The 18,692-nt window shown below is 41.0% G+C and overlaps 1 long non-coding RNA gene across 1 annotated transcript in view; it reads right to left on the bottom strand.

Moving 5' to 3' along the window:
• The window catches only part of LOC120404610, a 51,688-nt gene that overhangs the window by 16,696 nt on the left and 16,300 nt on the right, over window positions 1-18,692 (bottom strand). The window contains exon 2 of the long non-coding RNA XR_005598062.1: window positions 4,248-4,308. This is a non-coding gene — a long non-coding RNA (uncharacterized LOC120404610). The remainder of the gene's footprint in view (window positions 1-4,247; window positions 4,309-18,692) is intronic.

Below are 18,692 nucleotides of genomic sequence, written 5' to 3'. Positions count from 1 at the left end.
GCTAGCAGCCATTTCCAATTCCTGGTATGAGGTATGTGGGGTTTTAGTTTATCAGCTGAATATACTCATTCCAGCCAGTGTGGATAGTGGTTTGTGTTTGAACAGGGGAATGCTAAGGTATCCCGAGTGGCATTGAAATTCAGTGCTAAAAAGGACTGCGTTGGTGAGATGTGAGTACACCACAAATATGAGACCCATATTTTGGTCATTTCATTTGTTTGCCATTTCAGAAGATCAGCAGTTAAAGCCAGACTGGGCAAAGCACTGAGAAATGCACCGGGAACAATCCTGTACTTGCTGAAAGACAGACTAGAAGACCCAATAATTTTTCTCCCTTCCATCTCTGTAATTCTGTATTCAGTAGTTCCATACTATTGTCTGCTTTGAATTATATCCTTGAAAGGCATGTGCTGAATCCTTTCTTTATATCAGAAGCCTTGCTGCAAGGCACAACCTACTGGATTATACACGTTTGAGAACCAGGGATCCTGGGTTCTGTTCCAACTCAATCACTAACTTGCTCTGTGACCTTGTGCTAGTCACTTTATTTCTGTGCTTTAGTTACACTACCACTGTCAGTAAAAATGGGCTTACTCAGCTTTGTAAGGATCTATGGAAGAAAAAGAAGTGTGGTGGATGCATGCAATGTGTTATTAAATGTCTGGAGCCCAGAAGAGAAGAGCAGCTAGTTCTGTAAGAAGAGGGGAAGAGCCAATGGAAATACCCATAGTTCAATGTGCAGGAGGATACAGAATGACTTGCAGAAGATTGTAAGGGAAAATAAAAGACATGAGAACTGACAGCCAGAAAGAACAGAAGAAAGAAAATATGGAATACACCTTTATTAGAAAAAGCTGGTCTATGTAATTGGGGACTTCCTACTAAGAACAACAGATAGGCCTGTCACCAGAACTGATCTGGAGAACAAAAAGGTGTGTGATCTGCTGGGAGCTAAGATACAGGATGTGGGCCTGAGGCTGAAGAGGATCCTAATGGGAGCAGGAAAGAATCCACTGATTGTCCTCCATGTGGGAACAAATGACATAGCTAGATTCTTACCGAAACATATCAAGGGAGACTATGCCAGGCTGGGGAAGATGCTTAAGGAAATGGTGGTTCAGGTGTCCCTAGAGGAGGAGAACAAAGCTGAGACAAGATTATGTGATCAATAGATAGCTTAGGCAGTGGTGCTATAAGGAAAGTTTTAGGATGTTTGACTACTGGGAGGCATTCATGAACAGTGGACAGTTCTCACGGGATGGACTCCACCTGAGTAGGGAGGGAAATAGACTTCTGGGATGGAAGTTGGAACAACTCATTAAAAGAGCTTTAAACTAGGAACTCAGAAGAGACTGTTGGGAGAGGCTCATGTAATCTCCATGCCTAATTTTAACACTGAGAGGGAGGAAATCAAATAAGAATGGATACAGCAATGGAGAATGGACATTAAGAGGAAGGATAGTGTTGATACCAGTCAGATAGGTGATACTGGCAGTAGAATGACTTTACTGATTCAGGCAAGGAATGTGAGCAAAGCCAAGCAGCAATAGGTAAGATGTTTGTACACATATGCAAGGAGCCTGTGTAATAAAATGGAAGAACTAGCGCTACTGGTTCAGTAAGTGAAACCAGGTATTAAAGAGATAACAGACATACAGTGTAGTAGTAGTCATGACTACAGTACAGGTACCAAAGGGTATGTGCTGTTCAGGAAAGACAGAAATAAAGGCAAAGGTGGTGGAGTATCATGGTATATAAATGATGAGGTAGACTGTAATGAAATTAGAAGAGATCGAATGGATAAAACGGAGTCTGTTTGGGCCAAAATCACTTTGGGGAAGAAAGCTACTAGAGGTTCCTGATACAGTGCTTGAGGCGTGTTACAGACCACCAGCATCCAATTGGGATATGGATAGAGACCTCTGTAATGTTTTTAAAATGAAATAAATGCTACAGGGAATTGTGTGATTATGGGAAACTTTAACTTCCCAGATATAGAATGGAAGACAAGTGCTACTCATAATAGTAGGCTCCAGATTTTCCTGGATGTGATAGCTGACAGATTTATTCACCAAATAGTTGCTGAACCAACAAGAGGTGATGCCATTTTAGATTTGGTATTGGTGAGCAGTGAAGACCTCATAAAAACTGGTTGTAGAAGACAACCTTGGTTCAAGTGATCATGAGCTAATTTAGTCGAAATTAAATGGAAGGATAAACAAAAATAGATCTGCAACAAGAGTCTTTGATTTCAAAAGAGCTAACTTTAAAAAATTAAGGGAATTACTTAGGGATGTGGACTGAACCAAAGAACTCAAGGATCTGAATGTGGAGGATGCTTGGAATTATTTTAAGTCACAGTTGCAGAAATTATCTGAAGCCTGCATCCCAAGCAAGGGGAAAAATATCATAGGGAAGGGTTGCAAACCAAGATGGATGATCAAGCATCTCAAACAGGTGATGAAAGAAAGCAGAATACTTACAAGGAAGATGGGAGGGATCAGCAAGGAAAGCTACCTCTTGGAGGTCAGAAAGTGTAGGAATAAAGTGAGAACTGCCAAAAGCCAAGCACAGTTGGACCTTGCAAAGAGAATTAAAACCAATAATAAAAGATTCTATAGCCCTATAAATAGGAAGAAAACAAGGAAATAAGAAGTGGGACCTCTAAACACTGTGCATAGGGTAGAGATTAAAGATTAGCTAGGCATGGCCCAACACCTAAACAAATACTTTGCCTCAGTTTTTAATGAAGTTAATGAAGAATTTAGGGGTAGTGGCAGGGTGGCTAATGACACTAAGGATATGAAGGTAGAAACTACCACATTCAAGGTGGAAGTCAAATTCAAAAGCTTAATGGGTCTAAATCAGAGGGCCCAGATAATCTCCATCCTAGAATATTAAAGGAACTGGCACATGAAATTGCAAGCCCAATAGCAAGGATTTTTAATAAATTTCAAACTCCTGGGTTGTACCATATGACTCAAGAATTGCTAATATAGTTCCTATTTTTAAGAATGGAAAAAAAGGTGAAATAGGAAGCTACAGGCTTGTTAATTTGGCCTCAGCTGTATGCATGGTCTTGGAAGAAATTTTGAAAGAGAAAGAATTAAGGACACAGAGGTGAACAGTAATGGGGATAAAATACACATGGTTTTACAAAAGGTAGATCGTGCCAGACCAACCTGATCTCCTCCTTTGAGAAGATAAATGATTTTTTAGACAAAGGAAATGCAGTAGATCTAATCTACCTGGATTCAGTAAAGCATTAGATACAATTTCACATGGGAAATTATTAGTTAAATTGGAGAAGATGGGGATTAATATGAGAATTGAAAGGTGGATAAGGAATTGGTTAAAGGGGCAACTACAGTGGGTCATACTGAAAGGTAAACTATCAGGTTGGAGGGAGTTCACTAGTGGAGTTCCTGAGGGATCAGTTTTGGGACCAATCTTATTTAACATTTTTATTATTGACCTTGGTTGGTTTAAACTAGTGTAAATGGTGAATTCTCTGTAACTTGAAGTCTTTAAACCATGATTCAAGGACTCCAGTAACTCAGTCAGAAGTTAGGGGTCTAGTTCAGCACTGGGTGAGATCAGACTAGATGATCACAATGGTCCCATCTGACCTTAAAGTTTATGAGTCTACTGAGATATTTTTTCTTTGATAGTTCTCTCAGGGGCTGTGTTGTCGGAGACAGATCACCGGGGTTGTAATCCTGAATCTGGCATTCACTCATTGTGTGACCCTGGGGAACTCACATAACTTCTGTGTCTCAGTTTAACCATAGAATCATATAGGTTAAATCACCCAGCACAACTCCCAGTACAACTCAATGAAACCCCCAAATCATGTCATTTGTGCTACAAACTAATAACTCAGACCAGGATTGTCTAAAGATTCAATAAGGGTTCATATGAATGTGGCATTGTTCATGATTAGCAGAGAAATCATGTGAAATGGTTTAAACTGGTTTAAACTGAACAAATGTCTGCATGAATCTCTGGTTAGTGAAACCACCACGTTTTGCACAGCTCTAGTAACTGAGCTACAGAACCTCAGAGTTATTGTGAGGCTCAGCTTCTTAATGTATGTAGATTACTTTTCAATCCATAGATGGAAGGTGATGTATAAAGTGCCAAAGGTTAGCTGACCTGAACATTAAACCTTCAGACACTAAGACAGGGGCATAGGATAATGTGACAATTGTGCATATGCTTTGAAAGTAGCAAAATTTAAGACCTACCATGTTTACTGCCCATTGGTCAGATCGGACTTGGAATTTGGAGTATTCTTTGCGCTGTAATCTGCAGAGGTAAGAACATAAGAACATAAGAAAGGCCGTACCGGGTCAGACCAAAGGTCCATCTAGCCCAGTATCTGTCTACCGACAGTGGCCAATGCCAGGTGCCCCTGAGGGAGTGAACCTAACAGGCAATGATCAAGTGATCTCTCTCCTGCCATCCATCTCCATCCTCTGACGAACAGAGGCTAGGGACACCATTCTTACCCATCCTGGCTAATAGCCATTTATGGACTTAGCCACCATGAATTTATCCAGTCCCCTTTTAAACATTGTTATAGTCCTAGCCTTCACAACCTCCTCAGGTAAGGAGTTCCACAAGTTGACTGTGCGCTGCGTGAAGAAGAACTTCCTTTTATTTGTTTTAAACCTGCTGCCTATTAATTTCATTTGGTGACCCTTAGTTCTTGTATTATGGGAATGAGTAAATAACTTTTCCTTATCCACTTTCTCAACATCACTCATAATTTTATATACCTCTATCATGTCCCCCCCTTAGTCTTCTCTTTTTCAAACTGAAGAGTCCTAGCCTCTTTAATCTTTCCTCATATGGGACCCTCTCTAAACCCCTAATCATTTTAGTTGCTCTTTTCTGAACCTTTTCTAGTGCTAGAATATCTTTTTTGAGGTGAGAAGACCACATCTGTACACAGTATTCGAGATGTGGGCGTACCATGGACTTATATAAGGGCAATAATATATTCTCAGTCTTATTCTCTATCCCCTTTTTAATTATTCCTAACATCCTGTTTGCTTTTTTGACCACCTCTGCACACTGCGTGGACATCTTTAGAGAACTATCCACGATAACTCCAAGATCTTTTTCCTGACTCGTTGTAGCTAAATTAGCCCCCATCATGTTGTATGTATAGTTGGGGTTATTTTTTCCAATGTGCATTACTTTACATTTATCCACATTAAATTTCATTTGCCATTTTGTTGCCCAATCACTTAGTTTTGTGAGATCTTTTTGAAGTTCTTCACAATCTGCTTTGGTCTTAACTATCTTGAGTAGTTTAGTATCATCTGCAAACTTTGCCACATCACTGTTTACCCCTTTCTCCAGATCATTTATGAATAAATTGAATAGGATTGGTCCCAGGACTGACCCTTGGGGAACACCACTAGTCACCCCTCTCCATTCTGAGAATTTACCATTAATTCCTACCCTTTGTTCCCTGTCCTTTAACCAGTTCTCAATCCATGAAAGGACCTTTCCTTTTATCCCATGACAGCTTAATTTACGTAAGAGCCTTTGGTGAGGGACCTTGTCAAAGGCTTTAAGGAAATCTAAGTACACTATGTCCACCGGATCCCCCTTGTCCACATGTTTGTTGACCCCTTCAAAGAACTCTAATAGATTAGTAAGACATGATTTCCCTTTTCAGAAACCATGTTGACTATTGCTCAAGAGTTTATGTTTTTCTATGTGTCTGACAATTTTATTCTTTACTATTGTTTGAACTAATTTGCCCGGTACCGACGTTAGACTTACCGGTCTGTAATTGCCAGGATCACCCCTAGAGCCCTTTTTAAATATTGGCGTTACATTAGCTAACTTCCAGTCATTGGGTACCGAAGCCGATTTAAAGGACAGGTTACAAACCTTAGTTAATAGTTCCGCAACTTCACATTTGAGTTCTTTCAGAACTCTTGGGTGAATGCCATCTGGTCCCGGTGACTTGTTAATGTTGAGTTTATCAATTCCAAAACCTCCTCTAGTGACACTTCAATCTGTGACAGTTCCTCAGATTTGTCACCTACAAAAGCCAGCTCAGGTTTGGGAATCTCCCTAACATCCTCAGCTGTGAAGACTGAAGCAAAGAATCCATTTAGTTTCTCCGCAATGACTTTATCATCTTTAAGCGCTCCTTTTGTATTTTCATCGTCAAGGGGCCCCACTGGTTGTTTAGCAGGCTTCCTGCTTCTGATGTACTTAAAAAACATTTTGTTATTACCTTTGGAGTTTTTGGCTAGCCGTTCTTCAAACTCCTCTTTGGCTTTTCTTATGACACTCTTGCACTTAAGTTGGCAATGTTTGTGCTCCTTTCTATTTGCCTCACTAGGATTTGACTTCCATTTTTTAAAGGAAGTCTTTTTATCTCTCACTGCTTCTTTTACATGGTTGTTAAGCCACGGTGGCTCTTTTTTAGTTCTTTTACTGTTTTTCTTAATTTGGGGTATACATTGAAGTTGGGCCTCTATTATGGTGTCTTTAAAAAGGGCCCACGCAACTTGCAGGGATTTCACTTTAGTCACTGTACCTTTTAACTTTTGTCTGTCTAACCCCCTCATTTTTGTATAGTTCCCTCTTTTGAAATTAAAGGCCACAGTGTTGGGCAGTTGAGATGTTCTTCCCACCACAGGGATGTTGAATGCTATTGTATTATGGTCACTATTTCCAAGCGGTCCTGCTATAGTTACCTCTTGGACCAGCTCCTGCGCTCCACTCAGTATTAAATCTAGAGTCGCCTCTCCCCTTGTGGGTTCCCGTACCAGCTGCTCCATGAAGCAGTCATTTAAAGTATCGAGAAATTTTATCTCTGCATTTCGTCCTGAAGTGAAATGTTCCCAGTCAATATGGGGATAATTGAAATCCCCCACTATTATTGGGTTCTTAATTTTGATAGCCTCTCTAATTTCCCTTAGCATTTCATCATCACTATTACTGTCCTGGTCAGGTGGTCGATAATAGATCCCTACTGTTATATTTTTACTAGAGCATGAAATTTCTATCCAAAGAGACTCTATGGAACCTGTGGATTCGCTTAAGATTTTTACTTCATTTGAATCTACACTTTCTTTAACATATAGTGACACTCCTCCCCCTGCATGGCCTGTCCTGTCCTTCCGATATATTTTGTACCCCGGAATGATTGTGTCCCATTGATTGCTCTCAGTCCACCAGGTTTCTGTGATGCCTATTATATCTATATCCTCCTTTATCACAAGGCACTCTAGTTCACCCATCTTATTATTTAGACTTCTGGCATTTGTGTACAAGCACTTTAAAAACTTGTCCCTGTTTTTTAGCCTACCTTTTTCTGATGTGCCAGATTCTTTTTTATGTGACTGTTTATCATCTGATCCGGCCCTTACATTATACTTCTCATTCCTCTGCTCCTGACTATAACCTGGAGATTCTCTATCATCAGACTCTCCCCTAAGAGAAGTCTGTGTCCGATCCACACGCTCCTCTGCGGCAGTCGGCTTTCCCCCATCTCCTAGTTTAAAAACTGCTCTACAACCTTTTTAATGTTTAGTGCCAGCAGTCTGGTTCCACTTTGGTTTAGGTGGAGCCCATCTCTCCTGTATAGGCTCCCCCCATCCCAGAAGTTTCCCCAGTTCCTAATGAATGTGAACCCCTCCTCTCTACACCATCATCTCATCCATGCATTGAGACTCTGAAGCTCTGCCTGCCTACCTGGCCCTGCGCGTGGAACTGGGAGCATTTCTGAAAATGCCACCATAGAGGTCCTGGATTTCAGTCTCTTCCCTAGCAGCCTAAATTTGGCTTCCAGGACATCTCTCCTACCCTTCCCTATGTCATTGGTACCTACATGTACCACGACCACCGGCTCCTCCCCAGCACTACACATAAGTCTATCTAGATGCCTCGAGGTAAAATTTCAGTGCTACCAGTTTTATTAATCTCACAGGATTGATATGTTTTTAGCCATCAGATTCCTTTGTGTCATCTGCCTGTCTTTAACTTAGTATCTCATTGTTCAAGCTTACAGGGAAAGATGGAAAGACCAAAGAGAAACTGTTTTCCTTTATGCTGCTCTACTTTTCTAGGTGAGGCTGAAGGTGTTATAATATATCTTTATGTTTGTCTTATTACAGCTCTAAGCAGAATACCTGAAAGGTGGGGGGAGGATACAAACCACATCTGGCTTCAGTTTGATGCTATTTATTAGAGTTGGTTGGAAATTTCCAACAGCACATTTTTCTGTCGGAAAATGCAGATTATTCAAAATTGAAATGTTCTGTGATAATGTGTCAATTTTGACAAAACTCGAGTGGAAATCAGTCAGGTTTCCATCTGAAACCTACCTGGTTTCCTGCCAGCTTGCTCACCCATATTCTCTGCAGCTTGCCTTATGGGCTGATGGGCAGCTGGGAGCCTGGTAGCCAGCTCCTGGGTCCTCAGCAGCCTATGCTCCCAGGTGAGCTGCCAGGGAGTCCTGAATCCCAAGCTCCCAAACTCATGGCTACCCAGAAAACTAGAGTCCCCAGTCTTCCAGGTCAGCTTGCCAGGAAAACTGTCCCAGAGCTGGAGCTCTCTGAGTTTCCAATCTCCTGGCTTCCCAGCAATTCTAGGACTCCATGCTTCTCAAAGTGCTCAGCTCCTTATCTGGCAGGCTGCTAAGGTTTGGGGAAGGCCAAAAGGTCTCAGAATATTATTTTTAAGGGATGAAGCAAATATTTTTACTTTTTCAAAACACAATTTTGGAATTCCTGTTCCACAGGAAATTTCAAACATCTATTTTTCATTCTGTTTAGGAACATTTTTTTTTTAAATTGAATTGCTGCACAATGGGGATTCCGGTTTCCAGCCAGATCCATTGTTTGTTCTTATTTAAAGGGTAAAGGGCAGAAATGGTACAACATTCCAACTGTAGTGTTCACTTACAATGGGGCTATACTCTAACAACAACAACACTACCTAGAATGGAGTAAACAGAATCCCACTAACTTCTAAGCAAAGACTAGAACCCAGAACTCCTGGCACCAAGTCCCCTGCCTTAACCAATAAAAAGGAGACGGCCTACTTTCATATTCAGACACCTTTGATTTTTGGTTAATTCTAATCACTGAAATAGTTGTATGCTAGAATCTTTTGTGCCTCCAATAACATTCCAAGCTAATTTACCGAGTATGTCCCTAAAACCTAGTCTGACTCTCAGAGCTAGAAGGTTGACGTATTTAAAAACCTTTAGAGAACATACCAATCTATTATTTTATATGGTCTTCTTATCACCTCATCTAGAGAAAAGTGATTTATGACTCATAACAGTTTGCTAGCTGACTCTGACTGTCCTAATTAGGTCTCCTTCAGAAGTGTGTGTGTGTGTGTGTGTATAAGGGATTTCCACAAACCGTGATTGTTTTGGAATAGAGGCCTATCAGAGGATATGTAAATTTGGGTAAGTTTAAAACAAAATAAGTGACATGGAATAAAAAGGATTTGTAACTTCAAACATGAAAATAGATAATAGTATTTATAAGCCTATAAATTTTAAATGCTCCCAGCCTAATTTAAAAGCAGTTTAGTGATGCTGCCAAACAAGGAGAGTATAAACAGAAGGTTCCTTTGATTATCAGAATGTTTGCTTCTGAAAATTAAAACACAGCCATTTATCAGAAGTGTCTCAAGGCTATAATCAGTTAAAGATATTCAAGAACGGAGGTAATTTAGTATGCTGAATGTCAATCAAGCTGGGGCAAAACATGAAGCAATGTGCTAATGTAAAAGTAAAATATGCATATGCTAAGGTAACATGTAGGAGCAAGTGATAATCGGGTACCTGATGTGTTACAGTCCTTTTAACACACAGTCATGTGTGTGTGAACTCAAGGGATGCCCCTGAAAATTATGAAAATGAATATGTACCGTTAGTTTTAGCAAAACATGAATATGACTTCATGATGCCAATGTCTTCAATGAGGCAAGAGATTACTATCATTTCACAATAGTTTCAAATATTAAACAAAAAAGGGAAAAGAGGGCAAACCTTCTCCATGCATCACCCTACCTTCAGTCCCTGCAGGTATTCCACAACAAAGTTAACAGTGATTGAATCAAGATGAACTTTGATGTCTGTGATCTCTTCTGTGAAAACTTCCATCTTCTAAGAAGGGATTTGGGTGAAGTAACAATAGGTGAAACCATGGCAGCATGACTCCATTGGTGAAAAGAGGAAGCTCTAGAGAACTAGGAAAGTTCTGATTTATTTTAATTTAAAAAAAAAGTGGGACTCAATTTTGCCTCCCTCCTTGTACTGTTACCTGTGGCTGTGAAGGGTTAATTTCTTTTGGAAATAGGATTAGCAATGCAAGGGTGAGGAGGGGATGTCACATAAGCATGAATATATTATGCAAGACTATCAACCTATGTATTGAGCAATGGAATCACAGAACATTCGAAAACCAATGTCTCCGCTTCATAACTGTTGTGTATCTTGTAAGTGTTATATGGGATGGAGAGTGGGAAGGAGGGCTGTAGGAACTAAAAATTACTGTACCACGTTGGAGAGGGGGACCTAAATCAATCACTGGGAATAATTAATGCAAATCCCTAAGCAGACAGACAAGTCTGGAGAGGAGCTTTACCACCCTGGGAGAAATTGCATATACTGGTTTGACCTGATTAAAGAAGGCCACCCAAACAAAGATGAGAACTGTAGAAAGTGCCAGCCTGATATTGAGGAGCAGTTACTCTGACTCGATCCAAGAACTGATATGACACTATGACCAAGAGGTGAAGATGGAACTTTAAAGATCTGAGACCCACTACATGTACTAAATTGTAGCGAGGTATTACCAGGTAAACTTGTGCAGTAAACTGTTTATTGTTTCATGATTTGTTTCCTCTGTAATACTTTTGTTCTGAATAAATACTTTGCATTATGAAGCTGCTGGCTGATTAACCTTGTCATTGTCCCTGAGAGAATAGAACTGCCAGTGCTGAACTAAACAACAATCACAGTGAATTGCAGCCTAAAATCCTGGTGTGGAGGGAGAAGAGCTCTGAAAAAAGAACATTGAGAAAAGTGATGAGTAGCGGCCCACTACCTGAATGGGGGTCTCAAGAAGGCCACAAGGGGGTCAGAGGTGCCAACTGTGGCAGAAGCGGGGAGCCAGTTTGGAGACATAGGTTCCCCTCAAGGATGGTCCTGGCCTATGTCCATTTTCTTTAGGTTGTAATTCCTACTGCATTTCATTGTGAGCATCTCAGCAAGTCTGAGTTTAATTCGGCACCTGCAGTCCTGCTCTCTCAGGGGCAATGACAAGGTTAATAAGCCAGCCAGCCACATAAATCCACATGGGGTTTGCAGGTCCAAACTCCAGTTAATTCTGTGAAGGAAATGAACCCAGTCTCCATAACTGCTGAGTTTCTTCTCTGTGATAATACTGACCAATAACAATATGTTTCTTTGAGACACAAGACGTGTTGAGAAATACATATTTGTGAAGGGCACTCACTGAAAGTGCCCCCTTGTGGTCAGATATGGGACATAGCAGGCTCTCATCTTTGCTGGCATCACTTTTTGACAGGCACTTTGACTTTGCTGGCCCCTCTCATGACTTGGCCCTCCATTCAAGTCACATATTTATGTCCACCCCTTTGGACATATATAAACAATCCAGAAACTGCATAGTGCTGTTGGTTACGTGTGGCCCTTTAGCCCTCCTCTGGGTCAAAGTTTTAGGGGCTTGACTCTTGTCTCCAAAACCTTCTTTCACCTAGCTTCTCCATACCGGAGATAGGCTTTCTGCACCTCCTAGAGGTTGCTAAGGGAACCCATCAGGCAGAGAATATGGGTTCTGATCCAGGGCCCAGCAGTAGGCACTAATACCCTCCACCCAAAAGTGTGATATTGCTGCTTCCCTGGATCACTTCCTACCCAGGGCCAGCTCTAGGTTTTTTGCCGCCCCAAGCAAAAAAAATTTTGGCTGCCCCCCACCCCAGACCTGGGCTCTCAACCCCCTCCCACCAGTCCCCTCCCCCACCTGCCCCCCTGTCACCCCAGTCCTGGGCTCCCCCCAACCAGTACTGACTCTGCCCACTCCCCCCTCGCCTCCAGCTGGTCTGGCACTGGCAGGGTCGGGGTAAGCAGCAAGGCTCCCAGGCCGCGCCTGACCCTAGGGTCCCTCCAGCCAGGGCTCCTGCATCCAGGACCAGCCAGGACTTGGGAGGGCAGAGCCAGGGGGACTACTCTGGCAGGGGGCTAAGGAGCAAGGGCAGGGTAGCCCCAGAGGGAGCGGAGCCCCAGAGAGTGGGACGCGGGCCCCGCACGGCAGCGCCCCGCTCTCTATGGCCCCACTGCTGCTGCTTCTGGCCACCCTGTCTCAGCCCCTGGGCGGCTTGGGCCGCTTCGCCCAGCCCTGGCTGCGGTGCTGGGGGGCGGCCACTCTGTGGCACCTGCAGGCGGCTCCGTGTGTCCCGGGGGGCGGCCCTCAGCCTGAGTGTCCCCCACTCAGAGCCTGCCCGGCCCAGTCACAAGGTGCAGGTGCTGCTCCCCCGTGGTGTGAACCCAGAGCGCCTCCCACGCACGACACACTGCTGCTGCCAGGGCTGGCTCTAGGCTTTTGCCGTCCGAAGGGGTGGGGGGGGAGGGAAGATGGCTGGAATGCCAGCCCTGAAAATGTGCCGCCCCTGAAAATGTGCCACCCCAAGCATGTGCTTGGTTTGCTGGTGCCTAGAGCCGGCCCTGTTCCTGCCAATCCCTTCTTTCCCAAACAATAAAGTAAAGTTATGAAGGTGTGGCAGGATGAGGCTGCTTAACCATTTCCTTACTGGTGCAGTGCTTGTATATCCTTTCACAGCACTGTTAATGTCTTATCCTTTGCCATGGATCCTCATTACAACAGTCGATGGAACAAGCTTGCCTTTTTACTGTCCAGATAAGATACTATTTTAAAGTCCTTAAAAACTTATTGCATACAAATTAATTGAAATATTAGCACTGGGCCCTTTGGGTTAATATAGATAGGTTTTTCTTCATTCTGTATGAAGGATTCCTACTTCAACTGGTTTCCTTTAGAAAGTAATTTATTGACAGAAAAGCTTTCCATTCACTTTTCTTACTATAATGAGAACTATTAGAAACACAAGAGTCATTGTAATAGATCATTGATACTCAATTGGTGGCCCGCAGGCCAAATGTGGCCCTCTGAGGCTTCCAGTGTAGCCCTCTGGCTCACCTTTGAAAAAAATGTTTAAAATTAAATTCATGAAGTGATGCACTGCCTATCATTTGCCTATGATTTCCTTAGTAAGTAACTTACTGGCACTGCTTAATTTGTAATGAAAGGTGCCGGGGCTCAGCCCTGGCAACCCCTGGCACAAATTAAGCACTGCTGGGTAGCCAGAGAGCAAAAGCTGCTGTCCAGAGATGCTGCTCTGAAGGTAGTGTTGCCAGCAGCAGCTGCGCAGAGGTAAGGGTTGCATGGCATGATGTATTGATACCCTTACTTCTGCACTGCTGCTGGTGTCAGCTCTGCCTTCAGAGCTGACGGCCAGAGAGTGGAGGCTACTGGCTGGGAGCCCAGAGATGCTGGGGGTTATTAACTGCCAAGGTTAGGGATGTGGGGGCTCAGCCCCGGCAAACCCAGGCACAAATTAAGCACTGCTTACTGGATCTTACGTTCTTGAGATAGCATTGGCTATGATTGAGCTAGGACACTGCCCATTTTTTCATTAGTGATGGAAATGGAGCCAAAAATGAATGAGAGTGGGAGTAAACATTGCAAAGTCAACAGAAAAACAGAGTATTTAACCCAAACTGAACAGTGGATTCTCTTTTTATCATGCTACCTCTTTTAAACACAAAACCTTTGTGTTTCACATGCCAAACCACTGTATCCATCTGTAAGGTCATCAGTGTGAGGCACCACTTTGAATCAAAGCACAGTAACTTCAATGTGGCCTATCCTCCTGGCAGTGTTGCAAGATGTGACAAAATTGAAAATCTGAAGTCTTCGTATCACTCTTCATTGTCATAACATCAGCAAATGTACAGGAAAAAGAAACAGCTGCTTCTGTTCAGATGAGGTTGGTACCAGCTAAAAAGAAAAAGTCTTTCCTGAATGCCAATCTTGTGAAGGCGTGCATGTTGGAAATGCTGGAGGAGTTTTTGCTGGAGATAACGAAGATTACATTGTGAACTGTGTGAAGCAAGTTCCCCAGTCTGATTCCATGGCAGTTTGAAGATTGGAGGTAATTTACAAGGATTGTTTGTCAGCACTGCTTTCCAATTAAAAAGCACACCAAATACATGTCTCTTTCTATGGATGAATCAAGCAATTAAAGTGACACTGCCCAGCTATTGCTGTTTGTATGATGGTGAAATTTTTATGATGGTGAAATTTTCAAGGAAGAATTTTTATGCTTAGTACAATTAGAAACCTACACTACAGGAAAGATCATTTTGGAAAAGGTAAAAGGCTTTTTTGAAAAAAAAAAAAAAGGTTTAGATCTGCAGAAAGTAACCTTACTTGTTACAGACAGAGGTCCCTCCATGACAGGGAATGAGAAGGCTTTGCTTCATGTTTGGCAGGGACATACCCTTCATTAAATACACTCTAGTGAATGATGCAGCGGACTTTCCTGTGTGGTAAGTAGTCTGGGGGCTTGAAAAAAAACATAGTATTGTGATGAGATTAGTGAACTACATAACGATCAACTTCTAGCTTGCAACATCGTCTTTTAAAAACTCTTTTACAAGACATTTCAGATGAATACAGTGACCTGTTGCAGCCCAATGATATTCACTGGTTAAGTAGGAGATGTGTGTTAGAGAGGTTTTGTGAGGCTCAAAAAGAAACAACAAAATTTCTTTCAAACCACAAGACCAACAAGGCTTGTGAGTTCCTGGAATTTATAAATGGATGTCCCCTTTACATCACTAGTAGATTCTCTGTGTGATATTCCTGATCACTTGAATTCCCTCAACTTGTAGCTCTGAGGCCGAGCAAGCAGTGTTGGATCTGTTCAAAAAAGTTTGTGCCTTTGAGGAATCTTGAAATCTTTCACACAGACTTAACAGGAAAGATGTTGCACTTTCCTACATGGTGTATTGTTGCTTACGATGAAATATAGATGAAAATGATGTAAGAATTTCTAAACAAGCTGACTGAATTTTAAAATTTGATTTGAGAATTTTCAAATTCCAAAGGATTTGCTTTTATTTGTTCATGATCTGTTTCTTGTCTCTGCCAGTGGACCTTTCAATTAGACATTGTAAGGCTCCAGAGCTGAGATGTCTTGAAGACAGAAGTCAGAGAAGTGTGACTGTGATTTCTGGACTCAGTATCCTGACCAATTTCAGAATACCCAGAATCTAGCCATCTATCTTTTAATGATATTCAGATCAATGTACCTCAGCAAATCTGGGTTTTCTACCGTGAACATTAAAAAATCCAACACTGCAATCATCTGACAGATGAGTATCTCCACCAGTGCATGCGCCTTGTCCTGACCTCCTACAAACCACTCTTCACAAAGCTTGCCAGACATCATTGGTCACCTCTCCCATTAGAGATTGCCACAAAGACAGGTAATAATGTTGATTTATAAATGTTGCTAAAAGATAGAAACACTAATACTTGTTATGATCAAGGTATTTTTATTTATTGGCAGATGAAGGTTTTGTTTCTTTATTTTGTCAGCTTTCTGTGCAAATAGTCTGTCTCTTGTCATAAAGTTCTCAAATTGGCCAGTGGGTAGATCTAATTGAATATCACTGTAATAGGTGATACATATTAAGGCTTTATCAACTGGTCTGGAAAGAACTAACAGTATTGACCACAACTTAAATTGAATCTTGGTCCAATCATTTTCTTAGAATAGATACAGATTTTCTATATTTTGGATTATTATTTTTCATTTTCATGCATGTATGTACATCTTGATTCCATTAGAGACTAAAAGTGCTAAGTGCTTTTATAGAAACGTCCTACCGAATTTAATAGAAAATGATGAACTTTCTATATCATTTTTGAACCACCCTATAGAATTTAACAATGAATTGTATTCCTGATCATTATAAAAAAGATAGTACGACCACTCTCTACAATATTGTAACAGTTTTCAGAATAATATCCATAGAATCTTGTAGTTCTGAATGCTATGCTAAGGGCAAAAAAGTATCTTGCTTCAAGGCATAAAAAGATCACTGAACTTTTATCTATGGGAAGTACTGCAAAATTGACTATGAAGATTTCTGCCATCTTCAGAAGCACAGAGATAAGCAATAATGGAGGTAAGACATTGTACTTGACCAACTGTCTAAAACTGATCCAGTACAAAAAATGATCTTTTATGTTCCTGTGATTATGTTCTTATGTCAAACAACCAAGAACTCTGTTTTTACTTCTTTCCCTCTAGATGGTATTTTATCAGTCATTTTACTTCCGTAGACATTCCGCTGAGCTGAAGAAGGAAGAGAAAGATTATATATAATTCTCCAGAAATACAAAGCAACCTATTCAGTGAAATAGTTTCAATAAGACAGACTAAAATACACAGCTAATTTAGATCTGAACTGTTTAGACTGTGTAATCTTCTTTTGTACACTCAAACCCTATTATAACTGGATATACAAACAACACTGAAAGACTCAAATTCTCACGAAGTAAAAGCACAAAAGCTACTCTGCATTATATGCATTGCTTGATTCAGATTCTCTTCTCTCTCGCTAATTCCCTTAAAGACAATGAAGGTTGGAAGAATAAAGGGAAATGGAAACAAAGTAATAGAATGGGCTATTTTTTACTATAGTAAATGCTACATCTATTTTAATGTAGTGTATTCCCAATCTTCACGTAATAATTACTTTCAAAGTCTGAAATAACCTCGTTCTACTCTATTGTTCCTTAGCATTTTTCTTAGGGTTTGTCTACACCGCACCACAGATCAGTCTATGATGGTGCCAATTACAGAGTGCTCTAACAGGAAGCACTCTAACTGCCCTGTGTAGACGCTGTTGGTGTGAACTAAAAAAGACCTAGGTGATTTAGTCCTTTTTCAAACAGGATTGCATTGACATGTGCTAGGTAGCAGTCATTTCACAGAGTATGGAAATATCATTTAATTTAGGTGACCAGTCACACTTAAAAATAAAATGAATATTCATAGTGCCCAATTCAAGGATAATGTGCAGGCTGAGATTTGATGTACAATTATGACTAGTGAATAAATCTGGGGCTACTGAGATCAGTTTGCTGATTGATTCTAAAGATAGTACAGAACTAAATTTGTCAGATAAATTGTTCATTGCAAACAGTTCACCTAGCAGTATCAGTAACTGCCATCTGTGCTGGGTGCATCCTCTCTCAAAACATGTTATTTCATTTGCAGTGTAAGTTTCAGAAACTTATAATGAAGCTTGACTTCAGGATTCTCTCTGGTATATCCATAAGAGGTTATACTTGAATGGCATACTATAAAACCTATACATACAGTATGTCATAGATTATATGATATGAAGGACTAGGATTCATACCCTTGAACTATCCCAAATTTGCCTGCAGTCCACATGGATATTTGCTGTACTCACTTGTATGAGACAAGTGTTAACAATGAAACTGAGGCTACAAAAAGGTTAATGATGCTAAAGACATCATTTTAAATTTCCAGCACTAATATTGTTCTTTATTTCATCATTTGGGGTTATAATGCAACTATACAACTTTCAGCTTTAATCTTATCAGATTTTACAAGCTAAGCAGGGTTGGGCCTTGATGGCCTCTTGATGGGAGACCCCCTCAGAACATCTGCCTGCTTCAGGAAGCAGCAATGACAACTCAGTAGGTAGCATTCTTCCCACTCAGTATTGAAACAATGCTGGTGATAAGGGATGCATTGAAAAATGGGACCTAAAACCAAAGTTCTTACCACATGTGCTCATTTAATATCTAATGGAACTTTTTCTAAGCATCAGAGTTTTAACTTTGCCAAATCCTAGCCAAATTGTACCTTGGGTAATGACATTTTGCCTACCTACAAACTGTCCCTGTGGTTTCTAATGGATGTGACACTATTCTTTTCTGAACTGTTGTGTCATGCTTCTTTGTACTGTTAAATACCTGCGGTGGTTTACCTTACAGGAGGTCATAATTTCAATGGGGCATGAGGTGATTCATGTACGTAAGTAGGGCTTGATCCTGCACCTCCAGAACTCAATGGGTTCAGGACCAGGAATATAGTTTGTAAAACACTTTAGGAGCTTTTTGAGACAAAGTGTGATATTATAAATGTAATTCATTATTATTTTTCTCATGGCCCTTTGAGAAGTATCATCAAAATTGTAGAGAGACTCCTAAAAATATTACTTTTTCAAGATGACTTAGTTGAAGTTCAGTAGGTACCACTGGTTATCATGGAGCCATTGATTAACAAAGGACTCAAGACACATCTGAGAATCACAGAGCAATCATTTTAAATTTCACTTGTGGGAAAAGTCTTACAAAGTCTTTTAAGAGATCAAAACAGGAAAAATACTTAGAAATACACAGTGTGAGCAAAGACTGATGACCTCTAAGAAAGGAAAGTCATGCCTCACCATCTAGTTGTATTTCTTTGAGGATAAGCCTACCATGGGAGACAAAAGTGGGATGCAGTGGGCATCACATCCTCAGATATCCAGAAAGGATTTGACA

Source organism: Mauremys reevesii, linkage group 4 (genome assembly GCF_016161935.1).
Source record: "Mauremys reevesii isolate NIE-2019 linkage group 4, ASM1616193v1, whole genome shotgun sequence".
Lineage (NCBI taxonomy): Eukaryota > Metazoa > Chordata > Testudines > Geoemydidae > Mauremys > Mauremys reevesii.
The sequence above is the reverse complement of the archived record's forward strand: the minus strand, read 5'-3'. Positions and strand labels throughout refer to the sequence as shown.